The sequence below is a fragment of the Papio anubis genome, chromosome 3 (assembly GCF_008728515.1).
Source record: "Papio anubis isolate 15944 chromosome 3, Panubis1.0, whole genome shotgun sequence".
Taxonomy (NCBI): Eukaryota; Metazoa; Chordata; class Mammalia; order Primates; family Cercopithecidae; genus Papio; species Papio anubis.
This window is the reverse complement of record NC_044978.1, coordinates 123,040-140,379: the sequence shown is the minus strand read 5'-3', so window position 1 is coordinate 140,379 and position 17,340 is coordinate 123,040. Positions and strand designations below refer to the sequence as shown.

Below are 17,340 nucleotides of genomic sequence, written 5' to 3'. Positions count from 1 at the left end.
GAAGGGGACAATTTATTTAGGGAAACTTCAACACTCCACAGAAACAAGAAATCACAATGGGAGGTGTTTTGCTTTGTTAGTTTGTAACGGTGGCAGCAAGCTTAGGGTTTTTTTCTGTTCACCTGGACCACGGACCGTCTGGACTATGCCGGTGTCTGGGAAGGATGATGGGACAACACGCCATTACCAGTGTTCAGCAGTATCCAGCTCTCTTCTTCTTTCTGGGCAGATGGGAGACTCTGCTTCCCAGACGCTTGCAGTTAGGCAGAGCCACATAACAACTTCCGGCCCAGGAAACGGGAGCCGAAGCAGTATGTGTCACTCTCAGGCCAAACCACGAAAAGCCTCTCCACAGCACCTGAGCTTCTCATTCTCTGTCAAAGAACCGGGTCTGGTGCGGAGCTGGTAGAGCAGCAGGCGAAAGCTGTATGAATTGCTGGATCAATGCACAGAGGACAGCGGCCCTGGGGAGCTGCCTGGACCCACAGAGGATTCTATACATTTTTTTCATGTTTAGCCACTGGGGGCAAAAAATACCACATGAAATTAACAATTTTCAAAACTGTTCTTTTACCTAAAGCTCTTTTCATATCTTCAGAATATTTTCTTAGACACAACAGAAAAGAAAATTAGGAGGCAAGAATAAAAAAAATTTCAAGAGGGAAAATTTTTTTAAATTTTCATTCAGTTTTTTTTTTTACTTTTAATACATCAGCAAACGTAAGGCTATCTTTGGTTCTGATGCAACTGGCATTGATCATGTGTGTGAATATAGCTATGATACCAGGGCCAAACTGTGTTTTCCTGTCTCAGAACAACGTGATACTGAAAAGCAAAGTCCCTCGTGTGATGAAAATGTCTCCAGTTTGCAATCAGTTGAGAATGCAGTGGGCTCACAGCCAGAAAACATTCTTGTGCTGGATCTTTTTTTCAGCACCCTAAATTAACCAGCTGGAATTCCCTTTTAAGTGCCAACCTACTCAGTTTTTCAGAATGCAGAATTCTTCTTTTAATGGGAGATCTGTCTCTCATCATAAAGATGGAACCGTGCATTCTTGATGTCTCTCAAAAGCAGGCTTTTTTTATACAGTAAGCTCAGAGGAGGGTAAAGACAGATGCCAGAGCACTGATTTGAGACAGGGATGTAGCCGCTGTGCACAGACTCAACTAGAGCACCAGCTATCGCGGAGTGAGACCCTCAGCACACTATCCAGGCCTGCCTCGTGCGGAATAGGTCAAGAGAAAAGAGGCTGTTGTAAATAAATATCTAAATTAATTAAATCTATTGATGAAAGGAGCTCCATGATCTAGGAGCAGAAGAATTGATGCAATATTTCAAAACTGAAGCTGGGCATATTCTTCCAGTGTTTCTCAAATTATTGTTTGGCAAACTATAACACACTGCTCAAAGATCATCTTTGATGTCCAAAATCAAAATGCAAGACAGTGAGGCCTATAAAACTCTCACTGTATAAAGATTAACTGATGCAAGAGAGGTTGCCTATTTATTTATTCAAAACACATTACTCGCATGTCTGTTAGACGCCAGGTCATGGGCTCACCTACCTCATTATGCAGTGCATGGTATCTCGAGATGCCAATACTTTGTCCTCCCTGAATGTTTTCTTCTCCCCAGTGTAGCAGAGTGGAGCATGGGTGTGGAGTCAGCCCTCTATGGCATGTTCTAATACTATACCCTCTCCAGCTACTTCACCTGAACATTACTTCATCTCTTCCTGCTTCAATTTCCTCATCTATAAAATGAAAATCATATCAGTGAGGGTTAAAGACTTAAGACATATAAAGCATTTAGAAGTGTCTGTAACATCACAGAGCTCAGTGCTACTCATTATGATTTGCTATTATTATTATTCTCAGCCCTGATTCAAACTCATAGCTCTTTCTTGTCTTGGGGGAAGTGTATGACAGAGGAGAAAGTGGAAGTGTTTAGTAAAGGTAAGGGGATCGTGCACACCAGTGGAAAGCTCTGAGAACACAGCTTGCCAGTGGCTCTAAACCCTCCCAGAAGCCGCCTCCTGCCACAGCCCTGTCCTTGACGGGGAAGGGAACTCTTGCTAAATACTTCATAGGCCCTGGGTTTCCTCAACCTGCCCTCAGGGGTCTTCCCTCAGTGGCACAGCTTGTTATTCACACTGTCTCTTCCCCAGGCAACCAGAACCAGGGCTCGGTCCTGCTTTTCCTTGGATCAGGCCACCAGGTGCTTGACTCAGCCTTAGACAGCCTCAGCTAGTTCTCGTGCAGAACAGGTCTTTGACCTGTCCCATAAAGTCCACATTTTTGCATAAAGTTATTCTCTGTAATCCTACACTCATTTCCCTTCCCCTTACAGGACACGTCCTCACCTGTTAGGAGTAAGCTAGAGCTGGCCTGCACTGGCTATGTTGACTATGCTAATGCCTTCCAAACTCTGCTCAGTAATGAGATGTTGATAGCTTAAAACTGGTCACGGAGGGAGTATTTACACCTCAGAAATGCAACAGATGTACATTAGAACTTTTTTACTCAGCTACCCCTCTGCCTCAGACCTAGAGGCATAGAGTTCCCCATCCTCACTCTCTCTGGAGGCCTTGATGCAGACCAGAATCCTGGGCCTTTTGCTTAGTTGGAAAAAAATGGTGGATAATATTCTCCTAAAACGGTCTCCTATGTAATTCCAATTTCTTCTCCATACTGTTGCCAACGTTTTCTCTATAAAGCACAAACTCCAATATGCAAAGTTTAAACTTTAACATGACATTCACAGTCCTTCTAATCTGGCCCTAACCTTTCTTTTCCCTGCTTGTATCTTAACACATGTTTATGCATTCTCTTCTAGATCCCAGTGACCACTTGCTATTCCCCAAAGATTACCTGCACTTTTAGGCCTCCGTGCCTTTACCTATCCATGGGGTGCCCAGCCTTTTGGCCTTCTTAGGCTACATTGGAAGAAGGAGGATTGTCTTGGGTCACACATAAAATATACTAACACTAATGATAGCAGATAAGCTAAAAGAAAAAGAAATCACACACAGAAAAATCTCATAAGATTTTAAGAAAGTTTATGAATTTGTATTGGGCCACATTCAGAGCCATCCTGGGCCTCGTGTGGCCTATGGGCTACGGGCGAGAACAGCTTGGCCGATGCTGTTTCCTTGTCCTAGAATGTGCCCTGTTTGAAACTGACCTCTGAGGCCATCTTCCCGCCTGTGGAGAGCGGCCCTCTCACATCCCTTCCTCTTCCCTCCGGTAGAACATTAGCAGCCCCTACGTTTAGATGGCTGTGCTCATGTTTCCTCTTCCCTGCTGTTTTCTGGTCCCAAATGGGCATCTGTGTCTTACCTTTATATCTGCTACACTAAGATAGACCTCAGCAAAATATCCATGCTCAAAACATTTGTGACTAAATGAATGAAGGTCCAGATAAAGCCACTGAAAGAAAACCTTGGAAACAAAAATTCTTCTTCCTCTTCCCTTCCTGAACAATTCATTCCAAGGGCCACTGAGTGGGTTTGGGCAGGAAAGACAACTATGCCACAATGAGCAGACAGGGACAGAGTGAGGTGGCCCCAGCGCAGTGCAGAGCCTGGGTGGGAAAGGAGGGCAGCCAAGCGGGGCCAGGCCGGGAAGATGCCGGTGTCAGAGCAGATGGGGACAGAGTGAGGTGGCCCCCAGCACACTGCAGAGCCTGGGCGGGAAAGGAGGGCAGCCAAGCAGGGCCAGGCCGGGAAGATGCCGGTGTCAGAGCAGACAGGGACAGAGTGAAGTGGCCCCAGCACAGTGCAGAGCCTGGGTGGGAAAGGAGGGCAGCCAAGCGGGGCCAGGCTGGGAAGATGCCGGTGTCAGAGCAGATGGGGACAGAGTGAGGTGGCCCCAGCACAGTGCAGAGCCTGGGTGGGAAAGGAGGGCAGCCAGGCAGGGCCAGGCCGGGAAGATGCCGGTGTCAGAGCCCAAGCAGGGTAGGAAGGGCCCCCACACAGAACTGTGACAAAAGACACCAAGCCACCTGAAAGAGGCTCTCACTAGCAAAAGCTAGAAAACAAAATCACCATCAAATACATGATGGTAACAGGATATAATTTATTGAATAAAATAGAAAACACAAATCCTCAAGATGTAAATAAATACATGAATCAATTGGAGTTTGATGAGAAACCTCATGTTTTTATAGTCTCAACATACTTCCCACCAATATGTGCTAATTGCAAAGGAAAATAAATAACTTTAATGAATAACTTTAACTTTAGTGTATTATATACTAGATAATGTTTGTGCAATAGTTATGAACACAAAGTACTATTATTATGGCGGCACTAAATACTCCATCTACCAGTGAAGTAGACTGGTAGACATTAATCAAGTGATCCAACTACACATTATCCATCTACCAGTGAAGTAGACTGGTAGATATTAATCGAGTGATCCAACTACACATTATCAGTAATGGGACAAATCAACGTTGGGCACCTCCTTTTATGATGCAGTGAGAGAAGAAAGCAAAGTGTTTGTTTTTCATGGTATTTCTGCCATGTTTTTGTGGTATTTCTACCAGCGATGCATATCTTGTATATAATAAGGAGGAAACATCAAACAAATCCAAATTATTGGGCCTTCCACAGGCATTGGCCTGTCGTCTTCAAAGGTGTCAAGATAATGAAGGTCAAGGAGAAAATGAGGAACTTTCCAGAGTGAAGAAAACAAGAAGGCCGCAGCACTCCCTTGACTTGTGGGGATTATGTGGGGATTTGAGATGAGATTCGGGTGGGGACACAGAGCCAGACCACACCAACATCTCAGGGCAACAGGGAATTCTGAACTTGACACGTTTGCTATGAAGAATAATATTGTTAGGACAATTAGCAAACTTGAATTGTCTCTGCAAATTAAATCGTAGAAACATATCAATATTAATTATCTGATTTTGATGATTATATTGAGCACATGTAGGAATATTCTTGTTTATAGGAAATACAGCAGAGAATAGTCAGAGGCAATGGGGTATTCGATCAGTAATTTGTTCTCAAAAGGATGAGGAAAAATCATTCTTTGCCTTGTGCTTATAACTTTTAGAATAAAAACTATAAACATCGTGTTAATGTATAAATTATTTCTAGTAACTGATAATCAGCCTCTTCTGGAGAACCAACTACACTGATTCTCTGTGTAAACTATTTTTACTAAGTATTAGAAAGAAGACCTTTTGATTTTCTTTCTTTTCCTCTTGGCATATTTGGTACATGTTTTTAATTGTAAAAAGTTAAATATTCATTTACTTCATAAATATTGTATTTTTTTAAACTTCTGAGTATGAGTATTGAATTTTTATGCTAAGAAAAATAATTGTGTTTTGGTTTGGTTTCAGCGCTATTTTTTAAAAAAATACTAGTAGTAGTAGCAAAAATTAATTTATTTGACAATCTCTTTTCCTAGATCCACATTTGGTTTTCATATGTTTGTGAATGGATAAAAGTAGTTTGGTCACTGTTGCCTCAGGGTGTTTTCAAACCAAAATGGAATATATCAAAGCAGTCAACCACACATACACCCGTGCCCTCAGAGGAGGCACATGGAGCTAAGTGATGACCCTACACCGTGCAAGTACAAACCTGACTTCTCAGCTCCTTTGTCCAGCCCATCATCTTCCTGGGAAGCAACATGAATACTTGGTTTTCAGTTGCCCTCTTTTCCTTGATTCTGAGATTATATGTCTTCGTATTTTAACAATTCTGAAATAAAGAGTAATTTTTCAATCTATGTTCAAAGAAATGTGATTGCCTGTACATGTATGAGCATAGCCAAATATGTTGGAATAGATGACAAAATTTTTAGAGCAAGGGGAGGTGAACCCATGAAGAACCATAACACAGGCTCAAAAATACTATCTATCAACAGCATCAAGCAATTGACCTCTTAGAGAGCCATTAGTCAAACAAGGAAGATGTAAAACAACAAGAGTAGACACAGGCTTTTCCAACGTGCATCCAAGGCATAGCAGCCAGTCACTGTCCTGGTGCTGAGGAGGCCTGAGCAGGAACATAGGTTGTAAGATGCAGATGTCACTGCAATATTGCCATCACGGCAGATACTAGAAAATGGTTCAGGAAAAACCTTAGACTTAGAACATGACAAAGGTTTAGACTCAAACTTCGGAACATAACATAAATTGGTGTAAGTAAACATATGCTCTGGTCAGAATTAAAATTTGTCTACATTTCATGCATTTTTAATGCATAAAAGCTGTATATCTTAAAAATGAGCGTGTCATAGAATGTTTTAAAAAACACAAATTCCATGGAGTTTTCACTGACACAATGACTAAAATGGCAAATCATTCTTCATTTTCAAAAGCTAATGATAACATGAACAAGGATGGAGAAATACGGGATTTGAATCCCTAATTCCTTAATGTCTTGAATTAGAGTCTTAAATCTCCACAAGGAAAGGGTAGCTGACGAGTTTTCTCAAGGCAATGAGCCGGGGAAAACATGGCGCTGTGCAAATAGCGTGATGTCATATCAGATGGCTTCATTCTTCAGTTTACAACTTCTCTTTCACTTCCTCATTGTTCTCTTCCATGTGTGCCAGTGGAAGACTAGGTAGGGTTACAAGATCTAATAATGTTCTTGACATACAGTCGGCCCTCAATAAATATTTTCTGAGGGCCGACTAAATAACTGCTAAATAAATATTTGTTTATTCACACTGACTATTTGAACAAACCAATTGATCGAGTAGAATTAGTTCAGCCACACAGAAAACAGTGTTACTATCCCCTCTGCCCTCCATGGCTTCTAGCATGGATGATGTTCTGGGCCCCATTTTCATTCTGTTTATGTGACCTTGAAGGGTCTTACTGTGGGCTGCTGAAGTGCTGTGAAAAAAAAAACACATCTTACAGATCCTATTCAACTACAAAAGAAACTTGTCAGTTAGAGAATTTTGTTCTTAAAATGCCAAAACACCTGTCTGTTTTGAAAGCTAACCTATAAACCTTTTCCTTTGTAGATTATATTTCATTATGCTGTTTTGATTAGAACTCTGTTTTACTACACCCTAGGGTGTCAGCATGAAGAGTGAGGCTGAAATAAAATTCTGATTCATGGACTAATGAAAGTCTCAATACTTCACTTGCAACATGACCTTTATCTTCACTCTGGAGCTCTCACTCAAAGAGCTAAAAGGTCATGCTGGGCTCAGACATCCTATATTGTCTCTTTCTTCCACAGTCTAGATGCCAACATTTGTAATTGTGCAGCAGATGGATATCAAAAAAATACAAATTAGATACAAATGGGGTCATCTTTGGCCTCTCCAACTTGGCCAATTCTTTTTTCATCAACAGCAAAGGTGCCCCGTTTCAGCATACACTTCCCATTTGCTAGTTACTGGCTTCTTGGGTTTCAAGTGTCCTCTTTGACCAGGGGGGACAAGCAATTGAATCCAACAAGAAAGGTTTTGGCCCTTATTTTCTCCTGCTGATGAAATTTGCACAAATATTAAAATAATCTTTTGGCTGTGTGGACACAGTACACAAATGCAGACTTTTTTTCTGAAGGGCTGTATCTGGTCAAAATCCACAGGATTGTTTTAACCTAGTCCTGGATTAGAGAAATCCTAAAACTCATATAGGACTCTTAAGAGTTTACTTAAATCATGCTGCTATAAAGACACATGCACACGTATGTTTATTGCGGCACTATTCACAATAGCAAAGACTTGGAATCAACCCAAATGTCCATCAGTGACAGATTGGATTAAGAAAATGTGGCACATATACACCATGGAATACTATGCAGCCATAAAAAAGGATGAGTTTGTGTCCTTTGTAGGGACATGGATGCAGCTGGAAACCATCATTCTTAGCAAACTATCACAAGAACAGAAAACCAAACACCGCATGTTCTCACTCATAGGTGGGAACTGAACAATGAGATCACTTGGACTTGGGAAGGGGAACATCACACACTGGGGCCTATCATGGGGAGGGGGGAGGGGGGAGGGATTGCACTGGGAGTTATACCTGATGTAAATGACGAGTTGAGGGGTGCTGATGAGTTGATGGGTGCAGCACACCAACATGGCACAAGTATACATATGTAACACACCTGCACGTTATGCACATGTACCCTACAACTTAAAGTATAATAATAATAATAATAAATAAATTTTTTAAAAAAAGAGTTTACTTCACAGTATCATGTAAAATCAGTAGGCATTAAGTCAGAAACAATGGGCCAGGTAAGGTATTATATTAAATTAAGTGGTAAAAACAGCACAGAATGTGGAATTCGAAGTTCTTTTCTTGATTTTCAAGCACTACCCATCAGTTAAAATTAATTAGATGTGTGACTTTTTCAGAAATTTGACCTCTTCATCCTTAAAACTGAGAATATGTATTTATAACTAATAATACCAAGAAAAGTATAATGACTATATTTACTTCACAGGATTATTTAGAAATTCAAAGAAGATAATGCTTGTGCAATAATTTATGACCACAAAGTACTATTATTCTGGCAGCACTAACTCACAAACAAGAAGCCATCACATTTGGTGACCCTACAAAAGCACTGTACCTTCCAATAATTCTAGATGCCTGGGAACGTGGCCCGATTTCCCTATCCATGCTGCAGGATCATACGGCAATATCCAAGAAGATATTCTCTTCAGTAGCAAATTCATCATGGTCAGAGGTAAAGGCACAGTTAGACGCTAACATAGTCGTGTGTAACACCATAGTTAGCTTGCTTGAAACTGACCTATGTCCAGTGCCAATATTTCCTAGGTTCTTTTAGGATTATCCCTAGTTGATTGCAAATTTGAGAATATGGAATGAAGATAATATGTACCATTCACAACTTATGGGAAATATAAACCCACAATATGGTACATTTGTTGTGAAGTCGGTCTGGATCCCATTCAAGGACTCAGAGGTGGGTAAGCCCACACAGGCCTATTCTACATAAGTGAAAACCAGCTTTAAGGGGCACCTGGTGAAGTGAGGAAGGCCTAGGTCTTGGGAGTGTTTAAACAGAAATAACTCTTAGTAAGAAATGTTACAGGAGGGGCTTAATCTTTTGGTAGGAGATTGGGCCACCTTTGAGGGTTTCGAGTCAGTCTCTGTGACTCAGTGACATTGCTTGTTTGATCAGTTTATGTAACTAGACACTACAACTAATGAAGTAAATAACACATATAAATTTAACTGAAAATGTTTCCAAGATTCAGATGTCAAATTTTGTACTGTATAACTTCCCTTAGGCTACTTCTGTTGACACTTCTATAATCTGAAGACAGTATCTGCCTAAATCTTCCCCAAAAACAATAATTTTAAAGTTTGATATCCAAAGTTGAAAAAGATATAGCAATTATTCCCACGTGCACTTAATATTGGAGGGAAATTAGGAGGCTTGAAAAATGCTCATCCCTTTTTGGCTTGGTACCTCTGGTAATTCGTCTAGGAACTTATTCTAGAAATGGTCAAAAACATACACAAAGTTTATATGTAACGATACTCAATTGGGAGTTATTTATGCTGGTTAAAACGTTTTGTTTTGTTTTGTTTTGAGATGGAGTTTCACTCTTGTTGCCCAGACTGGAGAGCAATGGCACCATCTTGATTCACAGCAACCTCTGCTTCCACCTCCCGGGTTCAGGCGATTCTCCCACCTCAGCCTCCCAAGTAGCTGGGATTACAGGTGCCCACCACCACACCCAGCTAATTTTTGTATTTTTAGTAGAACTGGGGTTTCACCATGTTGGCCAGGCTGGTCTCAAACTCCTGACCTCAGGTGATCCACCCGCCTCGGCCTCCTGAAGTGCTGGGATTACAGGCGTGAGCAACTGCATCTGGCCTAAAATTTTAAAATAACCTCAATGACCAAAAATAAGGGATTAGTTAAGTTATGCACATTTATATAATGAAATAATCTACAGCCATTAAAAATCATGTTTTATAAAACTTTATTAACAAAAGTAAATGCTCATGATATAATAAATTTTAAGAATATGTCTAAAAGCAATGTATACTATGTGATCTCATTTTTGTTTTATATTATATTTGTATAAAAAATGACATTTCCTCTACTTTTTCTTTGTGTACACACACACATACACACAGATACACACACACACACACACACACACACACACAGGCTAGAGAAAATATGCCAAAATATTAGTAGCAATTGCTATCTCTGAATGATAGAATTAGGCATGATTGTTCTTTTATTCCTCGTGTTTTCCAGAATTTTCCAATTTTCTATGATGAACAAATACTTTTGTAATAGGGAAAATCATAAGTGTTATTGCCCTTTTAAAGCTCTTCGAGTAAGTTCTTCTGAATTCCATGGCTACCGTTTAATTCAATAAACACATTCTGAGGATTAAGTTGGGCCAGTGCTTTATCATTACTATCAAAATAAGAGAGACTGATGGAGATGAAAAACTTCATATGATACACTTTGATGTGCTACATAATGTAATATTTAAATATAATTATATTATTAAACATAATACTTATAATAATTAAATATATAGTTATTGCTGAGTTGCTCTCTTTTATTTATTTATTTATTTATTTATTTATTTATTTTTTGAGACAGGGTCTCACTCTGTTGCCCAGGCTGGAGTGCAGCGGCACAATCACGGCTCACTGCAGCCTCAATCTCCAGGGTTCAAGTGATCCTCCTTCCTCAGCCTCCCAAGTAGCTGGGACTGCAGCCATGAGCCACCACACCTGGCTAATTTTGGTACATTTTGTGAGATAGGGTTTTTCCATGGTGCCCAGGCTAGTCCTGATTTCCTGGGCTCAAGTGATCCACCTGCCTTGGTGTCCCAAAGTGCTGGAATTACAGGCATGAGCCATGACACCAAGGGGCTCTGTTTAATTTATAATCACAATTTAAAGATTTATACTATATGACATGTAATAAGATACTTGTATTGTTTCCCATCATATTCTATTCTTTGGTACATAATCAACACTCAATATTTCTTAAGGAAAGAACAAAGGAAGGGAAAGAGTAATGATACAATGTATTCCTTATAAAAATGAGTATAGTTCCCTACTCTGCTATTTCTATGAAAAACTTAAATTTGACATCACTATTTTAGCATTTGTCCTATTTTTGCAGAATATAACCTACAGAACAAGACAGAAAAAAAAATGGTGATTTTCCAAAGGTCACCAGTGAAGCAGTGATGGAAGTTTGTAGATATCACCCCAAACACACTTCAGCTCCAGGAGGAGCCTCAACAAATCCTGTGTTCAGTTTGGAGACAGAGACTTTCCTCGCCATCCTGACTTGCTCAGTGCGTCCTTGGGAAAAGGCAAGGATGCGGCTGAGCTGCTGGTCCTGAGGTCCCTCGTCTGCCTGGACACTGCACTCCTCCCGCTGCCTCACCTGTCTCTGTGGACCTGTCAGACTGCTGCCTCTGCTGATTGTTACACAAGACCAGCAGTGGTTCTGGAGAGAAAAACTACCAAATTACACCGATTTAGCACGTAAGTGTGGAAAACAAAAAATTCAGAGCAGAGTTTGGTTTAGGCAGCCTTTTGTTAAACAAATACAGTCAAATCTGTTTTGGATGATTATCCACAGAGTTGGACGCCATGGGAAAGTCAATCCTTTCATAAAAAACGTGACTCAAAAGCTCATTAACTATTTTGGAGAAGAAAGACTCAGTAAACTCATAAACTTTATTGAAAAAAATAACATATTAGGTTTTTTACATTTAATAATATAACGTCCCTAAAGTCCCATGATATTTCTGAAAAAATTGCCTTGTATGTAGTCACACTGTTGGGGCTCAAGCTAAAAGCCATCAGCCAACCTCCATGGAAATCAAACACTGGTTTGAGTGGTGGCTTGGGAGAAATACACACCAACAATCAACATGTCCTGTCTCAGTATGATGTACCTGAGCGTCCTGTCTCAGAATGATATACCTGAGTGTCCTGTCTCAGAATGATGTACCTGAGCGTCCTGTCTCAGAATGATGTACCTGAGTGTCCTGTCTCAGTATGATGTACTGAGTGACTTGTCTCAGTATGATGTACCTGAGTGTTCTGTCTCACTATGATGTACCTGAGTGTCCTGTCTCAGTATGATGTACCTGAGTGACTTGTCTCAGTATGATATACCTGAGTGTTCTGTCTCAGAATGATGTACCTGAGTGTCCTGTCTCAGAATGATGTACCTGAGTGACCTGAATCTTTAAGAGGCAAGAAACAACTTAGTATGTGGTTCATGTTTTTAAGGAGAACGGATGGTTGCTCTCCAAGGCTGATAACAGTTAACGGGCTGAAGATAACACAGAAAATAGGAAAAGCTGCCCTTCTCCTAAATGTTCCATTAAAAGTGAAAAGCTTCGCTGCTGTATGCAATTGGTTTTGAAATCTCCATGCCTGGAAGTCAGAAATGTTAGAAGTTAATATACCGTTCGGGGACCAAGTGGACTTCTGATGTTCAGAGAGGATGTTTTCAAGGTGAATCCAAAGCCTATAAACAAACAAACAATGCTCTATCAGCTACATCAGAAACCTCATCCATATGAATTCTTCATTGCTTAAAATGACAGACTGAAAGCAAAGCCACATGTTGCTTACTTCATGGCCTGTTGTGGCAGCTTTTAAATCCCTGCCTTCCTGGGAAGTGACCTCATAAGAAAATCTTATAAGACTGTCATGTGGGGAAATCCTCATAACATTTGGGTTAATGTGCTTACACTGCAGGAGAGGTCACCAGGAACATCCAATCGTCAGAGAGTCCTGAGGGGATGTGATGTTAGCTGGGTCATGGAAGGATCTCTCTCAACACACATCTGGGGTGTTTTGTGGCATATTCTATAGCAGGCCGTGTGGCTTAATAGTTAAAATGTAGGGTTGAAAGTTACGAGGGTTGGGGGATCATATAGCCACTGAGCTATTGCCTGACGCGCTGACCCTACACAGCTCATGGTATTTCAGTCAGCTCAGCTGTAAAACTGGGCACAAAGGCCAGACTTTACCAAAACCAGATGTTGGACTCCAGCTCTGTTCTTCAACTAGTATCTTTTTTTTAATGTGGCTGTCAAGTCTCTGTGTGTGTATGTGTGTGTGTGTGTAGCAATATATATAGAAAAGCAAAGGCAAACTGGAGCCTACTCTCCCAGTAAGACTGGGAGGGATGAGTAAGTTCCCAGAATGCTGGCCCTGACCCATTCCACATCCTGGCCTCTCCCACCTGGCCAGGCTCACGTCTGTCACAGAAGTTGCAGCAGCTTGTGCACATTAAGAGCCTACTGTTTGGAGTAAGTTAATTATAACTAGAATCGTTTTTAGGTATCCCTAAGAGAGGCCCTTAATGGGTATGAGTCACGGGACTCCCAGCACAGAGATCCACACGGACCCTCCCCAGCCCAAGGAGCCACAGCTCCCAGCACAGAGATCCACACGGACCCTCCCCAGCCCGAGGGAGCCTGGCTCCCAGCACAGAGATCACACGGACCCTCCCCAGCCCGAGGAGCCACAGCTCCCAGCTGAGATCACCGCGGACCCTCCCCAGCCCGAGGAGCCACAGCTCCCAGCACAGAGATCCACACTGACCCTTCCCAGCCCGCTGCTTTTCTAAGTGTGGGCCCCTACCACAGAAACAGTTGGTGGCCATCAGCTTCCTCCTGCTGAGTACAGTAGAAACTTTTTAGCTGACTTTCTCTGAAGCCATCTCCCCCAGTTAGCCAAGCTCCCACTTCCTCTGCAAAGCATGCTGAATAATGCTGCTTCTGGATCCCAAGCACCCTAGGACACCTGCTCCCTTCTCCCCTCCCAGGTGCTGTTTGGGTACCACGAGTCAGTCCACTGTACCATGTACCCTGCGTCAGTTTACCAAGCCCATTTATGCCAGTTGCCATTGTAATCATCCAAAGTAAAGAACTATTACTGAAACAGGAGTGAGAGTGCACAAAGAAATTTACTGTTTCCTATTCATTAAAAAACTGAAGTGATTATTTTGAAATAGCTCAGAAGGGGTGAGTTCCTATTAAAAATAGTTATAAAATGACATAAAACTCCACACGGTTTCTGCCTTCTGGATGCTCTGCAAGTACCTTTAAATTCTCACTCCATTTGAAAGAAACGGATAATGCACGAGAGCGGTGCTTTCTGGAAGGAAGACAATTAGGATTACAATCAGCCAACCCACCATGACAGAAAAGGCCTTGGATCCCCGTGAAAAGTTAGCAACTCTATTGTATGTTTCTAAAGAGCTAGAAGAGAGGACTTGAGATGTTCCAAACACATAGAAATGATAAACATTCAAGGTGGTGGATGCTCTAAACACCCAGACTTGACCATTGCACATTCCATGCATGTAGCAAAATGTCCCAGGTGCCCCATAAATATGTACAAACTTTATATATTAATTAAAAAGCAAAGCAATATCTGTGTACACTTTTAAAGTTCAAATAATAAATGTGGATAATAGGTATTTATATGCATAAATATATATGCCTGTATTTACACATATATATATACACACATTAGCACCTACATTTTACATATCACATGACTGTTGATTAATCAACAAATAATCCGAATCTTGTCAATCAAGATAACTTTTGCACCATTTTATTATTTTCCTAATTAGTATTCTCCAATTACTTTCCTTTCATTCAAGTGTCTCTAACTGTCATCGGCCCACGCAGATTTCACTTGGGCCGGGAACTGAGGTTTTCAGCCCTCACTGGAGCCAGATGGCAGGGAGACTGTTGGTGAGGCTCTGAGCCAGGCAGAAGGCGGCCCTGCTATGGGGCACAGCTTTGTTTAATACAACAGCTCCTCTGTGCCCAACACTCATACTGCCCCAGGAAGTCATGCCAAAGTCCAATCCTGCCAACATTCATGATGCAGAGAAAGAAGCCACAGCCTAATCCAACTGGACCAAGCATCCGTAATCTCTCCTTCACTGACTAAAGCAAGTCAAGGGCCAACTGTAACATTCAAAACTGGACAGTCGACAGTCCTGTCAGCTGGAGCAGCATATTTTAATAGAAAATATAGTTGATTCCAAACTCCAAGAGCTACCCAGCTGTACTCTCAACCAGAAATATAAATAATCAAAGGGATCATGGATTTTATTAATCTTTTTGAAAACTACTGACTCTTGGCTGATGGTGGGTAAGGACTCATATTTTCTCAGTAGTGGCAAAAAATGACAATATTTTTATAGTAAAAAACTCAGCCTGAGATGTTAGGGGGAAAAAAAAGATTGTCTCCCCATTCTAGTGATCTGTAGGATCCCAGATCTAGTGATCCTGTAGGAACGTCTAAGACAGTGAAACATGAACAGTTAATAGTCACTCATCATGAGAGGTCCCAAAAGGAAGAAATACTATGGGCAACAGCAAAAAGAGATGCTCTTGTGGGGTGACACTACACTGTCCAAGGACTTTTGCCACTGCTTTGTGGAGAATTGTTGTGAAAATACAGAATTAAGTAGCTGCAGGGATTCTCTCATCAGACACTATTAGGCCAGCTCCCAAGTGACATTTGTGTACAGCGCAGAATTCGGAACTAAGGGAAAAAAACACTTATTTGAAAAAACATTGACATTTACAGGTAATTACATTCCATTTAGCAGCTTGTTGAGCCTTTGATCATCTATGAGTTGCCTGAAGCAGTTTGCTGCTGTATGGAAAACTCTAGACCCAGAGAACCAAAGATACTGTAACATGAGCCAGAATGACATTATCACTGAGAACGCAGCAACATATTGTGAGAGGAGTCGGTCTGCCTGAGAAACTCAAGATTCTCCTCGGAAACGCCTTGTTTTTCTTCAGACGTAGTCACTGACTCTTTCTAGCTTGTCTCAAGGTGAGACTTTATCCCAGGTATTTCTTGTGAAGTAAGATTGTTTCAACAGAACCCGAAACATTTTTCCATCACACACTGCCTCACAGTATGTGACGATAAAGCGGACTTCAGTCCTGTTATTTACGTGGAAGAACTGGGCTTGGCAAATTTGGTGTGTTCTGTATGAAACCAAGTACACCTTTTAAACTGCCTAAGAGTTTGATCTATTACAAATATAACAGGACAAACTCTTTTGACCCATGGTTAAACAAAACTCTCCAAGACTGGAATGTAAAAGGACACTGCGTAAATTCTATGGTGAGTTTGAGACCTCTGGGTATCAAGTCTCAGCGAAGTCAGGTCTCCTTCTCACTGTCTCCCAGGCGGAGATTCAAGAATGAACATGGTGGCCGGGTGTGGTGGCTCACACCTGTAATCCCAGCACTTTGGGAGGCTGGGGCGGGTGGATCACCTGAGATCAGCAGTTCAAGACCAGCCTGGTCAACATGGTGAAACCCCATCTCTACTAAAAATACAAAAATTTGCTGAGTGTGGTGGGGCATGCCTGTAATCCCAGCTACTCGGGAGGCTGAGTCAGGAAAACTGCTTGGACCAGGGAGGTGGAGGTCGCAGTGAACCAAGATTGCACCTTTGCACTCCAGCCTGGGCAACAAGAGTGAAACTCTGTCTCAAAAAAAAAAGGAATGAACATGTTGAGGTGACACCTTCTAGCATGGACCTCCCATTATGGTAGGTTATTCAATCCACCTTAGCAACTCATTTTATCCCAGGAACAAGGGACTGAATTCTATGTGAGTAACATGTACAACTAAAAACCCCTGTGGTCACTGGGTAATAACGCAGCCTTATGTTCTGCACAGTCTAGCCGTATATAGTCGGGACACGTGATCACCTTCTCAGCCTTGTTTTTTTTTCTCTCCAGCCAATGGACTTCAGACTGTCCGAGAGTCTCCACCTAAGACTGAACACGAATCACCTGCAGAGTTTCGTGTACATACAGATGCAGTAGGTCTAGGATGGAGACCAGATCTCCTGTGTTAAAGAACCTTCCAGGCGGTTTGGACACCAGTGGGGTGTAAACCACACTGTTGAACCAGAGAGAGGGGGATGACTTTGGAGTTTGAAGGAACATCTCAGTTCTAAAGCATCTAGCACCAGAGTCCGTCCCTCGCAAACTGAGAAACTAGACTTCGGGCTCAGGAAACATCTCCCTGGGTCAGAGTAAACCAAGTTAAGGTGGCAAACTTCCCCCCAAGTGCTTGTTATTGTCAGCAGCATCAATAGGAATAGGGTATTTTTTCAGCAGCCCTGTTGCATTCCCAGAGGCAGACTGCAAAGGTCACGTGGCTGTGTCATTTAAACTTCAGAAATACAAGAGACTTGGAGCCATTTATATTAGAGTTGGTTTTGTCAAAACAATTTATGGTACATCTCACACGCTGCATGTTTTATAAAATCCTTTCTATAGGAATGGAGCTTATTGTGGACCG

General features: G+C 41.6%; 1 long non-coding RNA gene across 6 annotated transcripts in view; it reads right to left on the bottom strand.

The window, feature by feature from the left end:
• The window catches only part of LOC103884867, a 96,901-nt gene continuing 79,561 nt past the window's right edge, over positions 1-17,340 (bottom strand). For 5 of the 6 annotated variants that reach the window (XR_004182585.1, XR_004182587.1, XR_004182588.1 and 2 more), the window contains 3 exons: positions 5,604-5,723; positions 1,567-1,754; positions 1-520 (listed from right to left, as the gene is read on the bottom strand). This is a non-coding gene — a long non-coding RNA (uncharacterized LOC103884867). Of the gene's footprint in view, positions 521-1,566; positions 1,755-5,603; positions 5,724-12,438; positions 13,432-17,340 lie in introns of those variants that run through there. The other variant, XR_001903131.3, reaches the window with a different exon arrangement.